Below are 15,391 nucleotides of genomic sequence, written 5' to 3' on the forward strand. Positions count from 1 at the left end.
TGACTGAGATCAACACTTAAATGATGGTCTGAAGGCATCGTCGCGTACAGAATAAATATATATGATAGGATGACTTGAGATCAACACTTAAATGATGGTCTGAAGGCATCGTCGCGTACAGAATAAATATATATGATAAGATGACTGAGATCAACACTTAGATGATGGTCTGAAGGCGTCGTCGCGTTACAGAATAAACATATATGATAAGATGACTTGAGATCAACACTTAAATGACGGTCTGAAGGCATCGTTGCGTTACAGAATAAATATATATGATAAGATGACTGAGATCAACACTTAAATGATGGTCTGAAGGCATCGTCGCGTACAGAATAAATATATATGATAGGATGACTTGAGATCAACACTTAAATGATGGTCTGAAGGCATCGTCGCGTACAGAATAAATATATATGATAAGATGACTGAGATCAACACTTAGATGATGGTCTGAAGGCGTCGTCGCGTTACAGAATGAACATATATGATAAGATGACTTGAGATCAACACTTAAATGATGGTCTGAAGGCATCGTCGCGTTACAGAATAAATATATATGATAAGATGACTGAGATCAACGCTTAAATGATGGTCTGAAGGCATCGTCGCGTACAGAATAAATATATATGATAAGATGACTGAGATCAACACTTAAATGATGGTCTGAAGGCATCGTCGCGTACAGAATAAATATATATGATAGGATGACTTGAGATCAACACTTAAATGATGGTCTGAAGGCGTCGTCGCGTACAGAATAAATATATATGATAAGATGACTGAGATCAACACTTAGATGATGGTCTGAAGGCGTCGTCGCGTTACAGAATAAACATATATGATAAGATGACTTGAGATCACCACTTAAATGACGGTCTGAAGGCATCGTCGCGTTGCAGAATAAATATATATGATAAGATGACTTGAGATCAACACTTAAATGACGGTCTGAAGGCATCGTTGCGTTACAGAATAAATATATATGATAAGATGACTTGAGATCAACACTTAAATGATGGTCTGAAGGCATCGTCGCGTTACAGAATAAATATATATGATAAGATGACTGAGATCAACACTTAAATGATGGTCTGAAGGCATCGTCGCGTTACAGAATAAATATATATGATAAGATGACTGAGATCAACGCTTAAATGATGGTCTGAAGGCATCGTCGCGTTGCAGAATAAATATATATGATAAGATGACTGAGATCAACACTTAAATGACGGTCTGAAGGCATCGTTGCGTTACAGAATAAATATATATGATAAGATGACTGAGATCAACACTTAAATGACGGTCTGAAGGCATCGTTGCGTTACAGAATAAATATATATGATAAGATGACTGAGATCAACGCTTAAATGATGGTCTGAAGGCATCGTCGCGTTGCAGAATAAATATATATGATAAGATGACTGAGATCAACACTTAAATGACGGTCTGAAGGCATCGTTGCGTTACAGAATAAATATATATGATAAGATGACTTGAGATCAACACTTAAATGACGGTCTGAAGGCATCGTCGCGTTACAGAATAAACATATATGATAAGATGACTTGAGATCAACACTTAAATGATGGTCTGAAGGCATCGTCGCGTTACAGAATAAATATATATGATAAGATGACTTGAGATCAACACTTAAATGATGGTCTGAAGGCATCGTCGCGTACAGAATAAATATATATGATAGGATGACTTGAGATCAACACTTAAATGATGGTCTGAAGGCATCGTCGCGTACAGAATAAATATATATGATAAGATGACTGAGATCAACACTTAGATGATGGTCTGAAGGCGTCGTTGCGTTACAGAATAAATATATATGATAAGATGACTTGAGATCAACACTTAAATGATGGTCTGAAGGCATCGTCGCGTTACAGAATAAATATATATGATAAGATGACTTGAGATCAACACTTAAATGATGGTCTGAAGGCATCGTCGCGTTACAGAATAAATATATATGATAAGATGACTGAGATCAACGCTTAAATGATGGTCTGAAGGCATCGTCGCGTACAGAATAAATATATATGATAAGATGACTTGAGATCAACACTTAAATGACGGTCTGAAGGCATCGTCGCGTACAGAATAAATATATATGATAGGATGACTTGAGATCAACACTTAAATGATGGTCTGAAGGCATCGTCGCGTTACAGAATAAATATATATGATAAGATGACTGAGATCAACACTTAAATGATGGTCTGAAGGCATCGTCGCGTACAGAATAAATATATATGATAAGATGACTGATATCAACACTTAAATGATGGTCTGAAGGCATCGTCGCGTTACAGAATAAATATATATGATAAGATGACTGAGATCAACGCTTAAATGATGGTCTGAAGGCATCGTCGCGTTGCAGAATAAATATATATGATAAGATGACTGAGATCAACACTTAAATGACGGTCTGAAGGCATCGTTGCGTTACAGAATAAATATATATGATAAGATGACTGAGATCAACACTTAAATGACGGTCTGAAGGCATCGTCGCGTTACAGAATAAACATATATGATAAGATGACTTGAGATCAACACTTAAATGATGGTCTGAAGGCATCGTCGCGTTACAGAATAAATATATATGATAAGATGACTTGAGATCAACACTTAAATGATGGTCTGAAGGCATCGTCGCGTTACAGAATAAATATATATGATAAGATGACTGAGATCAACACTTAAATGATGGTCTGAAGGCATCGTCGCGTACAGAATAAATATATATGATAAGATGACTGATATCAACACTTAAATGATGGTCTGAAGGCATCGTCGCGTTACAGAATAAATATATATGATAAGATGACTGAGATCAACACTTAAATGATGGTCTGAAGGCATCGTCGCGTACAGAATAAATATATATGATAAGATGACTGATATCAACACTTAAATGATGGTCTGAAGGCATCGTCGCGTTACAGAATAAATATATATGATAGGATGACTTGAGATCAACACTTAAATGATGGTCTGAAGGCATCGTCGCGTTACAGAATAAATATATATGATAAGATGACTGAGATCAACACTTAAATGATGGTCTGAAGGCATCGTCGCGTACAGAATAAATATATATGATAAGATGACTGATATCAACACTTAAATGATGGTCTGAAGGCATCGTCGCGTTACAGAATAAATATATATGATAAGATGACTGAGATCAACGCTTAAATGATGGTCTGAAGGCATCGTCGCGTTGCAGAATAAATATATATGATAAGATGACTGAGATCAACACTTAAATGACGGTCTGAAGGCATCGTTGCGTTACAGAATAAATATATATGATAAGATGACTGAGATCAACACTTAAATGACGGTCTGAAGGCATCGTCGCGTTACAGAATAAACATATATGATAAGATGACTTGAGATCAACACTTAAATGATGGTCTGAAGGCATCGTCGCGTTACAGAATAAACATATATGATAAGATGACTGAGATCAACACTTAAATGATGGTCTGAAGGCATCGTCGCGTTACAGAATAAATATATATGATAAGATGACTGAGATCAACGCTTAAATGATGGTCTGAAGGCATCGTCGCGTTGCAGAATAAATATATATGATAAGATGACTGAGATCAACACTTAAATGACGGTCTGAAGGCATCGTTGCGTTACAGAATAAATATATATGATAAGATGACTGAGATCAACACTTAAATGACGGTCTGAAGGCATCGTCGCGTTACAGAATAAACATATATGATAAGATGACTTGAGATCAACACTTAAATGATGGTCTGAAGGCATCGTCGCGTTACAGAATAAATATATATGATAAGATGACTTGAGATCAACACTTAAATGATGGTCTGAAGGCATCGTCGCGTACAGAATAAATATATATGATAGGATGACTTGAGATCAACACTTAAATGATGGTCTGAAGGCATCGTCGCGTACAGAATAAATATATATGATAAGATGACTGAGATCAACACTTAGATGATGGTCTGAAGGCGTCGTTGCGTTACAGAATAAATATATATGATAAGATGACTTGAGATCAACACTTAAATGATGGTCTGAAGGCATCGTCGCGTTACAGAATAAATATATATGATAAGATGACTTGAGATCAACACTTAAATGATGGTCTGAAGGCATCGTCGCGTTACAGAATAAATATATATGATAAGATGACTGAGATCAACGCTTAAATGATGGTCTGAAGGCATCGTCGCGTACAGAATAAATATATATGATAAGATGACTTGAGATCAACACTTAAATGACGGTCTGAAGGCATCGTCGCGTACAGAATAAATATATATGATAGGATGACTTGAGATCAACACTTAAATGATGGTCTGAAGGCATCGTCGCGTTACAGAATAAATATATATGATAAGATGACTGAGATCAACACTTAAATGATGGTCTGAAGGCATCGTCGCGTACAGAATAAATATATATGATAAGATGACTGATATCAACACTTAAATGATGGTCTGAAGGCATCGTCGCGTTACAGAATAAATATATATGATAAGATGACTGATATCAACACTTAAATGATGGTCTGAAGGCATCGTCGCGTTACAGAATAAATATATATGATAAGATGACTTGAGATCAACACTTAAATGATGGTCTGAAGGCATCGTCGCGTTACAGAATAAATATATATGATAAGATGACTGAGATCAACGCTTAAATGATGGTCTGAAGGCATCGTCGCGTACAGAATAAATATATATGATAAGATGACTTGAGATCAACACTTAAATGACGGTCTGAAGGCATCGTCGCGTTACAGAATAAATATATATGATAAGATGACTTGAGATCAACACTTAAATGATGGTCTGAAGGCATCGTCGCGTACAGAATAAATATATATGATAGGATGACTTGAGATCAACACTTAAATGATGGTCTGAAGGCATCGTCGCGTACAGAATAAATATATATGATAAGATGACTGAGATCAACACTTAAATGACGGTCTGAAGGCATCGTCGCGTTACAGAATAAACATATATGATAAGATGACTTGAGATCAACACTTAAATGATGGTCTGAAGGCGTCGTCGCGTTACAGAATGAACATATATGATAAGATGACTTGAGATCAACACTTAAATGATGGTCTGAAGGCATCGTCGCGTTACAGAATAAATATATATGATAAGATGACTGAGATCAACGCTTAAATGATGGTCTGAAGGCATCGTCGCGTACAGAATAAATATATATGATAAGATGACTTGAGATCAACACTTAAATGACGGTCTGAAGGCATCGTCGCGTTACAGAATAAATATATATGATAAGATGACTTGAGATCAACACTTAAATGATGGTCTGAAGGCATCGTCGCGTACAGAATAAATATATATGATAGGATGACTTGAGATCAACACTTAAATGATGGTCTGAAGGCATCGTCGCGTACAGAATAAATATATATGATAAGATGACTGAGATCAACACTTAAATGACGGTCTGAAGGCATCGTCGCGTTACAGAATAAACATATATGATAAGATGACTTGAGATCAACACTTAAATGATGGTCTGAAGGCGTCGTCGCGTTACAGAATGAACATATATGATAAGATGACTTGAGATCAACACTTAAATGATGGTCTGAAGGCATCGTCGCGTACAGAATAAATATATATGATAGGATGACTTGAGATCAACACTTAAATGATGGTCTGAAGGCATCGTCGCGTACAGAATAAATATATATGATAAGATGACTTGAGATCAACACTTAAATGATGGTCTGAAGGCGTCGTCGCGTTACAGAATGAACATATATGATAAGATGACTTGAGATCAACACTTAAATGATGGTCTGAAGGCATCGTCGCGTTACAGAATAAATATATATGATAAGATGACTGAGATCAACACTTAAATGATGGTCTGAAGGCATCGTCGCGTTACAGAATAAATATATATGATAAGATGACTGAGATCAACACTTAAATGATGGTCTGAAGGCGTCGTCGCGTTGCAGGATAAATAATATTATAAATATGATATAGTATTGTGCGATATATTGGGGCGAAACGGGTGAACAGATCCGGCTTTACGATCTCCCGGGGGGCAGACAGAGAAACAGTCAAGCGCGCCATCCTGCCGCGAGCGTGCAAATGGATTCGGTTCGTTAACTTACGTTACATGAGCGAGCTAACAGCTTTGGTTTTGCGCAAATTTTATTTCTTCGCGAAACTACAAGCAATACATCGTGCTCAGTAGAAACACATTTTCAATGCATAATTTTATAAAAATTTGCTTACCGATGCAACTTATAAATCTGCAACCTGCCTGATATCCTTCACTCCTGGAGCGGTTGAACAATTTCGCGTTAAGCACCTCCCCAGTTTTTGAGCGCGGCTCAATTTGATGACACCTCAAGCGTTGATTGGTAGCGGCAGTTGTTGTTCCAGGAACAACATTAAAAAAGTTGGTCTGAGGACATCAGCCACTTGGCAAAATCAGGACGTGCAAACTTGGCAGTGTGAATGAATAAAATATCAAGCGGTCCCGTAAAATTCCAGGATGCCTGTCCCGTGTATCTTACGGAATATCTGTGTGAAAAGGGCTCAGAGTCTGTAGTGTCTGTAAATGATCATCTCTTGTCACTAGATGGTGCACAAAACCAGCAAATTACGAATATTCTGAGTCTTGTGCTTCAGGGGAGAGGGGGGTCAGGTCAGTTGAAACATTTTTCAGTAAATCCCAGTAACCTCATTAAATAACCACACATTTGCACACAGTGATACAATACTTCTGCATATATATTTGTATCACACAGCAAAAGGATATTGCACAATGCTCTGACAACTTATTTTTTAAAAAACAGCTAATTTACAGTTTTATATGCAGACATCATATGACAAATGGCTGTTATTCACATTTTTTGGGAATTATGTTGTGCAATAGATTCTTGACAAGGACAGTTTCGCTTTGATTGAATTTAATATACACGAGTTGGCAAAAAGAAAAATTAAACAACACTAAGGAGAACAACGTTTAATAGAAGTTAAATTTACTTCAATGAATTTTAAAAGCCTATAGAGACGCAAACAAAAAACATAAATATTCACCACCATCAGATAGTGATCAGAACAAGGCCTCTAAACTGTTAAAAAAAATCTTAACAAAAAAGTTTTGTATTAGCTTTATATTTATTTTCTTTAATATTTGTTTCAATAAATGAAGATCCAGACGCCACAAAAGTATATTGACACTTAAAATAAAAAAGGTAGACTTTCATGATTTAGCTCAACGGATCTCAAACTGGGGGCCCAGATTGTGCTGGGGGGCCCAGTTTTATGACATTTTATAAAATACATTAATTTATCATGTATTCTGTTTAATTAAACCTCAGAAAAAATAAAACTACTAACCAACAGCATTACATTGTATATTTTAATAAGTTTTGTTTAATTCAAATTTTATTTTTTTACAATGTTTTATGTCATACATTTTCTTTGGGGGTCAACGAAGGGCACAAGTGGGGGCCACCATACACAAGGCGGGCAGGATGCCGAAAACGTTTGAAAACCACTGCTTTAAATAAAAGTATCACAAATAGAAGTTTGTAGGGATTGTAAAACAATAGATAAACAAAAGGAAAGTACTGGAATGTAGATTTAACTGATTGAAAGATGTAGTTACGCTGTATTTACTCTATAGTTACACTACTACACTGCTTGGGTTACCGTGTGAACTTAAAGGGGTCATATTATGAGATTTTTTTAAGATTAAAAAGTAAAGTAAGTCTTTGGTGTCCCCAGAGTGATTATGTGAAGTTTTAGCTCAAAAACTCCACAGATAATTTATTACAGCATGTTAACATTTCTATTTTGTGGGTCCAAGCAAAAGTGTGCCATTTTTGGGTGTGTCCTTTAAAATGCAAATGAGCTGATGAAATGCAAACACTGATGGCAATGATGGTGGTTTGTTGCAATTGAAACTCAATTGTGTTGTCAGTTATTTTTTTCTCTTTCTCTCTGCAATAATGGCAGTGCTGTGTTGGATAGTGCAGATTAAGGGTCGGTATTATTGTAATTGACCTTGCTACCTACCTCACAAAACCAAATTTTTCACATGCTTGGAAAGAATGGCTTACCTAACTAAGTAAGTTATTTTTTACGTTTTCTAGGTTGAAAGAAGCACAATGGACCCAGTTATAGCACTTTAAAATTAAAAAAGTCAGATTTTCACGCTGACCCCTTTAAGGGAATCTGATTACATACTTCAACTTATGTAGTCCTGTAAAAAAGTCCAGCTCCATGTTTGCAGATGTCCAATTTATTTGGTAGTCATTATTTGATTAAAATCAAACATTTTTGTGCGTGTCAAGTGTCTACCGGATAATTGATTGTGGTGTGGCCTGTGGTAATGGCGGTCAGCAGAAGTTCAGAGCTACTAAATATTACTGAAATGTGTTTCTTATGGAGAAACACAGTGGGAAAAGGTGCATCACAAAACACCAGAAACTGGCTGCTATAAAAATTTATAAAGGGCCCGAGTTGGAGAGATAGATCAATTATTTTTGACAGGCATAATTAAGCAAAAATAATGTTTAAAGGAGACATTAAATTCAATAAATCTTGGGGTAATTAGTGTGTAGTCTCTCTGGAATAAAATCTAAATTTGTGATTTTTGGATTTAACTGAATCCACATATTTCTCATAATCAAGTCTGATCAGTAGAGGGCGCCATGCACACATTTTAGAATCCTTACTTCTCCACATAACACAACGGATGCAAAAACACTCAGATTTGAGTGTTTATTAGATGGCATTATACGCCATCTGTTTCATATCTTAAATTGGATTATTATGTGTGAAAGATTCCCCGACTTGTGAGTAATAACGGTATGCTATTTCATATTTATATGCCATTTTATACGGAGCAAATGCTTGTGACTCCCACATGAAAAGCTACCGTAGTGCACTTTTCAATCTACTACAGTAAACTGTGTTAAAATAAACGTGTTTTTGAACGTTACCAAAGTATACTACAACATTTACTTCAATTTATTAATTCATTATATAATGTAGTAGGCCACATACAGTGTACTGCAATTTACTACAGTTTAAGATAAATGCAAAAAAGTATACTACGTTACTTTTTTATGTTAGAACTGGTCATATACTACACAAGGGTCAGTAGGCTACTTTAAGTAAATTTTTTGAAGTAATATTTTGCCCATGTTTAATATTATTTTATAACACAGTTCAGAATGCTTGATTCTGATTGGCCAGTCGCGACATTTGCAGATAACCGCTCAAAACTAACAGCACGTACACGGATGCTTCAGGTACAGTGTAATATGGCACAAAAGTAAATATAAATATGTATTTTTATAACATATATTACATTATATTTACAAATGATGAAACCAAATAGCGTGTTCGTGATATTTGAACGTCTTGTTTTACCTTAAAACAGAAAATAAATGGGGTTTCCTCGCGGAAGGTCTGCATTTATGAAAAATATATGCTAATAAAATATTTCAAATCGATATTTAATGTTTCTTACACGTCTATTTGGCGTGTAAGAAACATTAAATATAGATTTGAAATATAATGTACAGGCAGACGGTTGCTATCGTGAAATAAGAAAACGGTCAGAGCTTATTTCTGCGATAACAACCGGCTGCATATACATTATAACTTACGTAGTACGTAGTAACTATGCTTTTTGCTTTAACTAGTAAAACCATGCGTAATTTTTCTAAGGGACATTATTTTTTTATGTGGGATTGAACTGTTCTGCTTATTTTTAAACTTAGCATGTTGCTAATATTGACAAAATTTGCAACACTTTTTTGACTAGAACCTTCTCCCCATGTCATCCCACAAAAATATACAAATGCTACGTACGTACTTATAACGTAACTTATACAATTTAACCATGGTTAATAGATCTGTAAATTGTGATTCACTCATAAAAGAGATCAGAAGATAAATATTTCTGTTATTTGCATTAATGTCTCTCCAGGCTTAACCACAAACATTTTGAAGACTAAAGTAGGCCAGAGCATATATCAAACCATGGTGTTTCTAACTTTTGAAACTAGTTACAACTAGTTAACCACACTTATCTTCTTCCTTAAATAACATATCAGCGTCCTGGTTTGTTAGTACACCTATATTTTTATAAAGCTCATCTCAAGGGATGTGTTTTGTTTTGTTCTGTGGTGACTTTGTTTCAGATCCATATCATTTCCACAAGGCTGATCTGAACTCTGATTTGAGGCTCGAGGAGGTCCGCTGTGAGCTCACTAACAGGCTCATGAGAAGACATTACGGCGACTGCAGACAATATGTAGTGGGATAGATGGCTGGGACATGATGTCATACGGGATACGGCGAGACCGGATTGAGACAGATGAGTAAATGGATGAGTGTTGTGTGAGCAGAACATCAGAGGAGAAAGCCAGGCACTGTTGGGGGTCTGATTCTCTCCATCTGTCTGTCTGTTCACCCACGCTGTCTTTTAATGCTTAACATTAGTCTTATATGTTTACCGTATCTATCTTGATTCAAACCTGATTGTCTTTGAATTGGTTTTGTGTGTTCAGTTTCCATCCTTCCAATAACCTGATTAAGAGTTTACCCGTTTTCTTATTTGTTACACCCATGTCTGTGAAATTCAAGTCTCAAAATCTATTTAAGTATTTTTTGCACTATGTAGGATGAATTTATGTAAATCACAAAAATAATTGGGGTTGTTAGGCTCTACGCTCATTTACTTCCGACCACGGGTAACTCTCCCTCGATCTTCTCACGCAGTGGCAGACGGTGGGCGTGATGTCTACATCGTGAGTCTCTGGTTTAGGGTGTACATTTTTCTTCAGGGGTCACTTTGTTTTCTAAACTTTTCTTTTTTAATCATCTTTCCACACTGCATTTCTTCTTTCTTCTTCTCTGATGCAAAGCCAGCTGTGGACTCTTGGGAGGTTATGACTGGAAGTCCTGAGTGTGTACGTGCACATGTGTGTGTGTGAAACCACACCCTGTGAGTGGGTGCTGGGTGATGACCCCTCACTTTGTAGCACTTTTGCCTCCGTGTGTGTGTGTGCGTGGAGCCCCGGCCCCCAGACGTCTATCTCCGGGGTCTGGTCTCACGCTGAATAGAACCTCCACTGTGTTTCACTGCGGGGCTTTCCCGCACGCTTCGTTTTCAATGTATGATTCATTATCTAATCAGGGGGAGGGTGACGCATCCTTGATGGATCTTATCGAACCCGATGCCCACGCTCAGCCTCCCAGATGCTCCCTTTGCTAAAGAAACAGAATTAATAGAGCTATTTTTAGTTTGGGGAATCTTAAAATAGACTCAACAGGGTGTGGTGGGACCTCTCACGATCACGGCCTGTATTTGAGAAGAAACGTGGTGGGATGTAGTCACGATGAACTTCGTGATTCGTGTGTATGGTCTTTTCGTGAGTCCCTGTTTTATTTTTTGTGAGAACACACGTTTATGAGTTTATGTATTTTATGAGATTTTTATGTGTATTTGTGACCCTGGACCACAAAAACAGCACGGATTTGTAGCAATAAAAATAGATTGTATGGGTCAAAATGATCGATTTTTCTTTTATGCCAAAAATCATTAGGATATCATGTAAAGATCATGTTCCATGAAGATATTGTATAAAGTTCCTTACATAAATATTTCAAACCTTTTATTTTTCTGAGTGGATGCAATGCTAAGGACTTCATTTGGAAGCCATTTTCTCAATATTAAGATTTTTTTGCACCCCCAGATTTCAGATTTTCAACTAATTGTATCTCGGCCAAATATTGTCCTATTTTAACAAACCATACATCAATTGAAAGCTTATTTATTCAGGTATTTCAAAAAATTGACCCTTATGACTGGTTTTGTGATACAGGGTGTACATTTTAAACATTAAAAAGTGAAAAGATATTCTTCTATGGTGCATTAAAACACATATTTGAGCTTCATCATCATATCAATTGACCAATTAAGGACAGGCACTTATTAAATGTGCAAATTTTTTATCGGTTTATTGGTTATTTTAAGGATTTTTTTTATCAAAACACATTTGTGCCTTTTAGGTTTCTTCCCTATATGGTTCATTGGCGATAAAAAGTTAATTGACTTTTGTTTTAAGGTTCTTCAGATCAGTGTTTAAGCTTTTTTTAAAGTTGTCTTTGATGTTAAGCTGTAAAACTGTTTCAGTTCTGGTTCTGTGTGGTACATTGCGTTATACTGTGTTATACTGTGTTATACTGTATCCGATTTGTTACTGGGGTGGTACCCTTTCAAAAAATACAGCTTTGGACATGTAGAGTTCACATTAGTACCTCAAAGGTACATATTGGTACCAAATGTATGTACTAGGGCTGTCAAAAGATTAATCGCGATTAATCACATGCAAAATAAAAGTTTTTTTGCACAATATATGTGTGTGCACTGTGTGTACTTATTTGGTATATATGTAAATACACACACATGCATGCATGTAATTTAATTTAAGAAACAATTACATGTATATATATTTTTTATGTATTTATATATAATATAAAATATATCAAAATCTAAATTATATATATATATATATATATATATATATATATACACACACTTATTTAGATTTTGATATATTTTATTTTATATATAAATATATAAAAATATACATAAATACATTTTTTTTAAATGTTTACATGTATGTGTGTATTTATATATACATAATAATTACAAACAATACACACACAAATATATCATGCAAACACAAACTTTTATTTTGTATCATATTAATCTTTGGACAGCCCTAGTATGTACCTAATGGTACATATTGGGACCTGTTTTTAAATGGTACTGCCACAGTGACAGCTAAGCGAAAATTTTTTCTAACAGTGTAAAATCCATGCTAAAGTTATAATCTAATGATGATATTAGTAGCATTATAGTTTCATTTCGTATTGATTCCAGTCGTTCATTTCTGAGTCTTGTAAGTCGGTCATTACGAGAAAACAGGAAACTCATGGCCAATTTTATGCTTGAACTCGAGGAAATGTCATCAAAACATTTCTTTGAGCGTTTTAATGAGGGGTTACGGCTACAGTATATTTTATAAGCAGAAACGAAGTAGTGGAGTGGAGTTTAAGCATTCTTCACTTAAATAAGGGACCGTTTAAGGCCCAGACTATTTAATATTGGTGTAGCATGGTGGATATTGGATAATGCATATTCTTAATTTTGATTCAGTTGGTAGCGAGGTTATTTGACACATTTTCGTATCTTTGTGTTTGCACAAGTGCATTCATAATTTTGCAAAGAAAACTGATGGTTCACAAAAAAATGGGAATGAGAAAAATAACAATGAGCTACAGTATCCCTGCTCTCAGAGCATTGTGTTAACAATGCACAGGTCATGGTTAGATCCCAAGGAAAGACATGTATAGATTGAATGCATCGTAAGTCGCTTTGGATAAACGTGTCTGCCAGATGCATGTAAATGTAAATTACAGATAGTCTCATATTTGATTGTCATTGTGTGTGAGAGAGTCAGCCTCAGGGAAGAGTCCTTTTTCTGTGGTTGTGAATATGATGTAATGGAATGTTGAGGTCATCCTGTGGTTGCCATGTCATCATAGGAACGTAAATTTGGGGTATCAAGTAAAGCATCAATCAAATTCTTATAAGTCAATTAACTTTGAGTAAAAACCCTTTATTCCTACTTCTTTCATGTTCATGTATTTAACATTAAATCAAGTCTTCATAGCTTAGGTTTTAATGTCAAGAAACCACATTTTGGTTACAAGATGCATCACTGTCTGACTAACCTGACCACAGCCAAGTGGGTAATATTGTAAACTCTTGTTTAAAACCACAGTCTAAATTTGAGCCCACACCTGTGAAGGGTTTACAATGCTGCCAGGGATTAAAAAACAAAGGATCTTTCATTAGAAAAGAAAAAAAGTATCTTGACAAATCTAAATGTATTTTACCAAATTTTATTGGTGATATAAATTTTAATATTGTCAATAAACAATGAACTCCTACAGTATTTGCTAATCTTAGTAAATGTTAATTTCAACATTTACTAAATCATTTTAAAGTATCTGTTAACATAAGTTAATGCACTGTAAAAGTTATCACTGTAAAAATGCTGCAGTGTGAGTTTAATCAAATTGGTTATGAATGTCAAATGAACCTAATCTACTATTTAACATTTTTGAAATAGTATATATTTGGCATAACTTAAAACAGGTTAAAACGATTTTACTTAATTTGTTAAGTTGGAGTTAATTAAAAACGTATTACCAAAGATTAGTTAATATGTGGCGTATTGTTAGTTCGTGTTAGCTTATGCATTGGTTCTCAAACTTTTTTGGCTTGCGACCCCCCCTTGTGTACGGTGCATCCCTTCATGGCCCCCCAGGGAAAATTTATGACATAAAACATTCCAAAACCTAAAATTTGAATAACACAAAATATAAAATTATACAATATAGTGCTTTTGGTTAGTAGCCTTGTTTTTCTGAGGTTTAATTGCACAGTATTTATGATAAGTAAATGTATTTAATAAAATGACATTAAACTGGGGCCCCCCTGGCATCATCTCTGGGCCCCCCAGGGGACCACGGCCCCGATTTTGGGAACCACTAAATGCATTTACTAAAATTAACAAATACAACTGTACTGTAAAGTTTTATTTACAGTATTTGCGGCATTGTAATGACTTTGATAAAACACACGATTGTACCAAACTTTCATCAGTTTTATGTTGGAAAACCAATTACTTTAATGCCAATTCTCCATTTACAACCCCAACTTATTTTTCCTGCTCTCACCACCTTAAAAAGGCTGATCCTCCATTTGGATTATTTTCCTAGGGATCGGGCCTTAGCTCTCTGCCTCTTTTACACACCAGCAGGCTCGACAAATGTTCGAATATAATTTATCTCGCAGTTTATATTGCGTATACTCCAGAGTTCAGGTATCTCCACTTAAAATGAAGCCTTCATGTCAAAAATCTTGGATCGGTTTCTGAAACTTCTCCATGTGTCTGCAGGGCTGTATTCACTTAGGCTCATGCGAGAGCGTTTAATTGAAGACTTATGCGTGCTCACCGTTGCACCCTGTCCCTCTTTTTGACACAATTGGACCGGTTGAAGGTGTCTCATGGGAGACATTAGTCAGTGAAAAAGCAAATAGTCCATTTTGAATCCATGTTTTCAATTTGCAGACACATGGTTTGAATTAGGGTCATGCTTACTGAGGTGGGAGGGTTACCCTCAGGACAGAGGTGAGTGAGGGCTTCCTATACACCCACTGAAAAACACACCCGCATTTACACTTTACGAATCAGCTGTTTTTTATTTTT

The sequence above is a fragment of the Paramisgurnus dabryanus genome, chromosome 4, assembly GCF_030506205.2.
Source record: "Paramisgurnus dabryanus chromosome 4, PD_genome_1.1, whole genome shotgun sequence".
NCBI classification, from domain to species: domain Eukaryota; kingdom Metazoa; phylum Chordata; class Actinopteri; order Cypriniformes; family Cobitidae; genus Paramisgurnus; species Paramisgurnus dabryanus.